The following is a 5,447-nucleotide window of genomic DNA, read 5'->3' as shown; positions in this document are numbered from 1 at the left end:
CGTCCCGTCGCCACGGCCGCCCCGCCCCGTCGTCGCCGCCCCGTCCCGTCGCCCCGTCGTCGCCGCCCCGTCCTGTCGCCCCGTCCCATCGCCCCGTCGTCGCCTCGCCGGTGAGCTCGCCCCGGCCGCCATGTCCACACGCATACACACACTACACACACACACACACACTACACACACACACACATTAGTTTGTTTGTTATAAATTTTTCTATTTTTTAGTTATAGAAATGTTAGAAATTATTCTGTTTTTTAGTTATATAAATATTAGAAATGTTAGTTATATAGATTGTTATAATTTTTTTTGTTTTTTAGTTGTAGAAATATTTATAGAAATGTTAGCAATTTTTCTGTTTTTTAGTTATATAAATATTAGAATTGTTATGGAAATGTTAGTTATATAATCAGGAAATTTTAGAATTAGTTTTAGTTAGATGAATTAGATTAATGTCAAATTGTTAGAATTTGCATATATATAGAATTTTAGTTATCACAATCCAATTATTTAAAAAATTTTACTTTTTGCGGGCATATAGTATTTGTTCTCGGCGATATGCCCGGCCCGCATCCTCGCCGTCGACCCGTTCGCGATGACGTCCTGCTTCAGGGGACCCATGTCCGGGACTGGGCTCCGCTGGGCTGGCACTGGGAGGTGCTACCTAGATGGGTGCGCCGCTTGGTGAGGAACCTGACCTCGGGTCCCGTCGTTGACCCTGATCTTCTTTGGTGGCGTTCGCGTCGGCCACATTTGGTGCAGAGGTAGCCGGCCCTGCCGGAGATGGTGCGTCGCCGTGTCAGGGAGGAAGATGAGCACATCCATCGCTACATGGCTGCTATGGACGACGTCAGGTTCTCCACTACTTGACGGGTTCTTTGGGCAGATGACCGGAGATATGATCCTGTGATGGTTCCTTCTCTTTGGGTGTGCACTGCCCGCGCCCCAGGAACCGCGAGTGGCGCCCTAGTTTCTTCTGTAGTACTCGATCTTTATTAGGTACCTAGATAGTGATGTATTCGATATATAATATTCGAGACGATGTATTCGAGATTATATATATATTAAGACGATGATGTACTCGAGATTATATATTCGAGACGATGTATTCAAGATTTAGTTTTTCCTTATTGATTAATTGCATCCATGCATTGTAATTTGAATACTAAATTGTTTTATATTTCTTCTGTATTAGTAAAGTAAAAGCTATGGCGGACAATACCGGCAGAGAGAGAGAAGAGGAATTGTTCGACATCATACGCAGCCCTCACAGGCTAGATGATCTGAATGAAGCAGATGACGGCTCTCAATATCTGAACAATACCGGAGAGGGTGATGAAAAGATATTCGATCTCGATGACCGAGCTGATGAAGTCATGAACTACGATTATGATTATGATGGCACAGATAATGTTTGTGATGACACAGACAATGCTGATCTTCAAATAACAAAGACTACCGGCGAGGTATATTTATATAAGCATGCATCATAGTGATCACCACATTTTTTTATTGAAGATATATTAACGAATCGATCTTTCTTCTTTCTGCCCTCCGAATCGAGCAAATCTGCTTCTACAGACAACAAGATAAAGCGAGGCCCGGGCAGAATGTTGAAGGATGGTGTAAAGTACCACATAGAATCCATCAAACTTAGTGGCGAACCCCTCACGCCTAAGAACGTTGCAGACAAGTGGACTCGTCAGTGCGGAGTTCTTGTGAAGGACAAACTCCCGATCTCCATTCAAGAATGGAAAGAGCCAAAGACTAAACGTCCAGGTGTTAATTGAAATCTCTGATGGAACATTTCACCCTACCAGATCATTTCACTGAAGCAGATGTGAAGAAAGTCAAGGCCGCTGCTCTTAAGAAGATGGCAATTGCATTCAACACCCACAAGAAAACTGTATGGGCCAACTACCTCGCTAATGAAAGGAAGACTCCAGATTTCAAGGGAACACTGGAGAAGCAAAGGAGCACTGGGACGATTTCGTGACCTTCAGGATTCGGAATTATCTAAGGAACGGTCGATGAAAAACAAGGCAAATGCCGCAAGAAAGACGCAGTTCCATAGGCTGGGTCTAGGTGGCTACGTGGTGGGATTGCCTAAGTGGGATAAGTCTGAGCAAGAGATGGAGGATGCAGGGGTCACTCCGGTTACTAGGAACTGGCCCCCCCCCCCAGGTGCAGAACTTGGTTCTATGCGCATGGGGGAGCGTTGGACCCAAAGACATGCGAAGTTTCGCGAAAGGCAAGGCTAAAAGGAGCCGAGCAAAAGATAATTGACGCAATAGAAGAAGCTCGAAGGGGGGAGTTCACGCCCAACAGAGAGAACGACGAGCTTACGCGCGCCCTGGGAAATCCTGAACACCCGGGAAGAACATGAGGCAAGAGCATTATTCCCTGGTATGAGGGCTTTTCAGAATGGAACGAGGACTACAAGACCCGTGCAAGAAGGAAGATGGAGGAGGAGAAGAAAAGGAAGATGGAGGAGGAGCAGAGGAAGCAGAACGCAGAACGCCTTCAAGGCCTAGAAGCAAGGCACACGGACCTGGCACTCAAATTCTAGCAACAGCAACAGCAGATCGACTCACTTAGCCAGGAAAGGGGGTCTCAGCAGCGGCAGCAGCAAGCGGATGATCGTCCAGCATTGGATAGCACCGTCCCATCCATGCCGAGAAGCAGCGTTGGTTCTGCCCCGGGCGACACACTGCTGGATACATACCCTGTGGATGACATCATAGAGAACACTAACTATGAGCTACACTCCAAAATGAAGAACATATCCATGAAGGTGGCGGACGGCGTTGCTTTTCCAGTTACCCCCAAAGCAACCTACCATTGCATCCTGATTCCAGAGGACTATGCTCGTGTCATTGTTGATGAAGTGGTGGACCCATATTCGGGGCTAACGCTTGACATTCCTGGAGGTGAAGACGAGCGCACACTGGGAGAGGCCATACATTGTATCATCCTATGGAGAAAGGATTGCATCATCTTTCAAAGTCCACCGACACCGTGTCGTCTGCAGACTCATCCTCGAAGTCCTCCACCGAATCAGCAGACTCCCGCTCCTCCAAGTCCACGAACGCATGAGATGACTCCTCCTCGAAGTCCGCCACCTCCTCCAAGTCCCCGAACGCGTGAGCTGACTCCTCTGGTTTCAAGTCCGGCACAGTGTCATGCCACTTCTACGGTTTCAAGTCCGGCACCGTGTCAGGACACACCTCCTGCTTCAAGTCCGGCACATCGTCAGGCCACTTCTCCTGGTCCAACTCCACGTCAGCCGTCTCCGCCGTCTCAGCAATCGCAGAAGAGACATGCCGCAGCTTTGATGCGTAGCGGTACGAGTCGAGGTAGTTCAGGAAGTACAGGCGGAGACAAGCAATATAAATATGGTCCAAGCCTCGTTCCTCTTCCTCAGAGGCCTTACGACATGACTAAGGAGCAAAACACAGCCATAGTGCAAGCCCAAGTGGACGCCCATGTTGGACCGAAACCGGCACCGCCGCCAAAGGAGAAAGTGCCTGAGAAAGTAATTGACCACTTCATTCGTATGGCTGGAGAACCAGCTCCCAAGCCTGTTGACTCGGACTATGAGCGCCAAATCAGGAAGGCACATCGAGCACAACTACAGAAGGAAGCGAGCTCAAGCTCAAGCCAACAAGCAGCTGGCAAAAAATGCGGGAAAACCGTTCCCCAGTTGGGAAAACAGGCGGCGCAAGCGATCCCCCCGCTTGTTGTGCCAACAACACATGAGAGGAGTAGTACGCGCGCCAAATATTATTGTGGGCAAACCGTTAGCGTTCCCCATCTTGGCGATGTGGTAATAACAGAGGATCATATAATGCAGGCTCAAATGCTCAATATCTCTGTTGGACAACTCCTCGAAATCGAGCCCATGCCTACGCTTAAAGAATCGGAAATAGCATGGCAATATGTCCGGGGTAAACCTTTGGTCCATCGAGACAAGGTCAAGGACCTCCCAACGAGAATGTATCAATTGCATCAATGGTACATGAATATTACCAAGATTTCCAATTGAGAGTCCCTCATGGTGATTGTCAAGCATGAGCATTATTACCATGAGAAAGCTCTGACCATTGAGTATCCAGAACTATTTCAGTTATACAATCAAGACGCACTCGACAAGTCTATCGTCAGTTGCTATTGTCTGTAAGTGATTTCTTTCTGTAATTTAAGTCTCAAGCTAGTGATAATTTTGATCAATCATTACATGTAATTATCCCCACTATATTCTTTTTTTATGGTATTATATGCAAGATGAAGATGTATGAAATGAAAAAATCTGGACGCTATGGTGTTGGGTTCATTGACCCAAATACCATTAATCAGGACATATGGCAGATTGAACATTGTCAAGATGTTGTAGAGGAAAGCATGCTAGAGTTCTTGAAGCGCCTCAATAGCAATGAAGATATACTACTTCCTTACAACTTCCCGTGAGTCACACTGTCTTGTACTACAAATTCTGTTTTTGCTTACTAGCTAGCTAGATGTTAATAATTAAGTGTATAGGGTTTACGGTAGTTGATTAATTTTATGCACATGCCCGCTTAATTAAGACATGCAAATGTGTGCGTATGCAGTTGGCACTGGGTCTTGTTAGACATTAAAGTTGAGGAAGGAAAAGTTAAATTACTGGACTCACTAACTAAAGAAGATAAAGACTACACCATCGTGAAGGGGATAGTCAACAGGTAATTTCAATCATTATTAACTATATCTCGGCTTATTAATTATTAGTTCGTCATTTCCTGATATGAACTATTTAATAACCCCTTTATTAATTTTCTTTGCCGGTGGGCAGGGTACGAGCAAAGTTCATCAAGGTGACTCCAGGCACGTGGGCAAAAAAGTTGTTTTGGCATCGACCCAAGGTAAGTAATTAAGTAGTACTAGCTAGCTACCATTTTTTAATTCTTGTTTCAATATCATTAATTAATTATCATGCTTGATTAATCATTATCTGATTCAATTCCATTCTCGTAAAGGCCCTAAGGCAGGCGCCGGGGAATAATCTGTGTGCATACTACGTTTGCGAGAACATTCGCATGATGACGTGCGAAAGGAGCAGACCTGATAGACAGGACTGGGTACGTTTGTCAGAACACTATTCACACCATTATCGATATCTAGTCACACAACTAACACTCATGCATATTAATCTCCTTAACAGTTCAGATCGGTGCGGGATAAGCTCCTACCATCGGACCGCATACTAGCACTTCAAGAGGAAATAGCCGGATTTTTGCTTGACCAGGTCATAGATCCCAAAGGAGAATACTATTACCCGCTACCGCCCCCATGATCCACTTGTCATCGTGCTCCGGAGGCACCAAAGGCAACATATACATGTAGGAGAAATTGTATATGTATATACATGTGTATGCGTGAATAATGAATGGTGTTGGTTTGTGAGACATTCGAT

At 45.7% G+C, this 5,447-nt stretch overlaps 1 pseudogene; it reads left to right on the top strand.

Annotated features, from left to right (window-relative positions):
* Positions 1–5,447, top strand: part of LOC119339965 — an 18,369-nt pseudogene that overhangs the window by 7,149 nt on the left and 5,773 nt on the right.

Source organism: Triticum dicoccoides, chromosome 7B, assembly GCF_002162155.2.
Source record: "Triticum dicoccoides isolate Atlit2015 ecotype Zavitan chromosome 7B, WEW_v2.0, whole genome shotgun sequence".
Taxonomy (NCBI): domain Eukaryota; kingdom Viridiplantae; phylum Streptophyta; class Magnoliopsida; order Poales; family Poaceae; genus Triticum; species Triticum dicoccoides.
The sequence above is the reverse complement of the archived record's forward strand: the minus strand, read 5'-3'. Positions and strand labels throughout refer to the sequence as shown.